Source organism: Zingiber officinale, chromosome 10B (genome assembly GCF_018446385.1).
Source record: "Zingiber officinale cultivar Zhangliang chromosome 10B, Zo_v1.1, whole genome shotgun sequence".
NCBI lineage: Eukaryota > Viridiplantae > Streptophyta > Magnoliopsida > Zingiberales > Zingiberaceae > Zingiber > Zingiber officinale.
In genome coordinates, this window is record NC_056005.1 from 87,432,394 (window position 1) to 87,434,545 (window position 2,152).

Consider the following 2,152-nt stretch of genomic DNA (forward strand, 5'->3'; position numbering starts at 1 on the left):
GGGATACCGTTTAAGTGAGGAATTGTTTTAAATTATAAATACCTTTTTCCTTATTTCTTTTCCTCCATCGCCGATCTCGATCTATTTCTTCCCCAAACCCCATCACCGATCCTTTCCCAGACCCGACCTCCTCCTTCCACTCTTCCCCGATCTTTCCTCCCCGCCATCGATTCTCTCTCACGGACGACTTGGCGCCGAGATCGGAGGAGCACCTTCGGCGATTGTCGGTGTTGCCTGAGGAGGAAGTCACCGGAGCTCGACGGAATCCAAGCTATATTCGATCGAGGGGTCGCTGCTTCGGTGATTTCTGTGGCCGAGTGTCGACGATCAGTGGCTAGGGCACGGTGAGAGCTAGATCTTGCATCGTCTCCTATCGGTAGGCCTTCCCTCTCCTCCCTTGCGTCGACTGCCGACACCACTGGAATCGAGTCAGATTTGATCGCCGGCATGAAGGGGCGATTAGGGCTTCAAGGGTAAGCAATCCAAACCTTATCCCTTCTCCTTTCCTTGATGATCTCCATCGATGTGCCCTAATGCAGTGTCCGATCCTTCTTCCTGTTCATCGACAAGAATTTCACCGTGCCTAACTGTGATCTTGAAGGTGAGGCATTGTATTATGTAAATAGGCATTGTTTGATCCATGATCTCCAATTTTGATCTCTGTTCTTGATCGGATCAGTGATCTTCTTGTTGATGTTGTCTTAAGCCGGTCCAGTGAGGAGGAATTCCAGTATCTTGCTCGATTGGTGATCTCCACCGCTTGACCTCCTGTTGATTCGATTGATATCGGTGGAGGGTTGTTTGCTGTGGATAGTTACTGTTGCCGATCACCACTTTCTCCTTCTTGATCCGGTTGATTTCAGTGAGGTGAGTTCTATTTTCTATGTGCTGAAGTTGTTAAAGTGTTAGCAAGAATTGGGATTGAGGTCTTTCCAGTAGCTTAATTAAGGTATTTGTAGGATTAGTTGAGTACATGATGTGAATGTATTGAATTAGGCTTATGTGTAGGTATTTGATCCGGGTTGTAGATTATAGTATAATTTTGATTGTATGATCATGTGTAGGTTTGTTTGACAAGAGGTTGTAATTAGTAGTTGAATTGTGATTAGGTTTATTTGCTTAGATTTAACCTAATGGAATGATTAGGGTTAAGACAATTAACCCTAGTCAACCGTTGGATTTCTAATCTAATTGGTGATTAGGGATTAGGTAGCTAACCTTAATCGACCATTAGATTTAGTTAGGTAAGTTGTGATTGTGGTGATTAGGGATTTTGCCCTAATTTAGTTTAGGGATTTTATTTAGCTATTCATTTGGATTTAGCTAAATAAAATATATATATTGTTTGTTTGTTTGATACAGGACTCTGATTTGAGACAGGAGTCTCGACGTTTGATTTGGCGTGATACTACCTGTTATTTGAGGCGGGTACCCTTTGACTTATCTTTTGATAATGTCTTATGATATGTTTAGCTTATATATACTTACTAGTGGTAGATAGTAGATTATTCTTTCTCTTGGTCTTAGCTAGTTGATACCTATCACATGCTTCATCTGCTAGTTGCTTTATTTCAGGATTGGATATTTTATCTCTTGCCATGTGTATATATGTTCATAGAGATGCATATCTATAGTGCTCTATTGGATTAGTTGCTTTACATGTGTGATACATGCTCTTGGATTCCGATACTTACATCATTGTTATATGTGATGTCTTTGGATTTATGTTGTTTATATCATGGTTATATATATGCGTTTACCTTTTGGGCACACACATATATGGAGGAGGCTATGTTCAGTTAGCATCATGCACCATCTGCATGATTGCATGTTTGGGCGATTGACGACTCCATTATTGTTGAGCTCGTCGGTCGCACACAACGTGTTTCACTGCATGGGTAGTGGCACAACACTCAGGGTGTGTATGGCGGGTTGCTCGGTGGTGCACTGGGGTGCTCGTGGGTAGCGATCTGGGGGTTGCGGTAGGGATCCCTCCCGTCATCGCGTCGGGAGTTGAGAGCATTGCGCTCCTCACTATGTTTGAGGTAGGAGGATAGGTGTACTCGACATCCGTCCACTCGGTCCACCATCGTGGGTAGTGAGTGCTGTCACAACCCTACCCACCGGTCTCACCATTGTGTGAGATGGCCGA

The 2,152-nt window shown here is 43.6% G+C and overlaps 1 long non-coding RNA gene across 1 annotated transcript; it reads left to right on the forward strand.

The window, feature by feature from the left end:
• LOC122029954 lies at positions 1-1,429 on the forward strand. The gene is made up of 4 exons (XR_006125256.1): positions 1-473; positions 540-601; positions 680-867; positions 1,363-1,429. It is a non-coding gene; the product is annotated as an uncharacterized LOC122029954 (long non-coding RNA).
• The last annotated feature ends 723 nt before the right edge of the window (positions 1,430-2,152 follow it).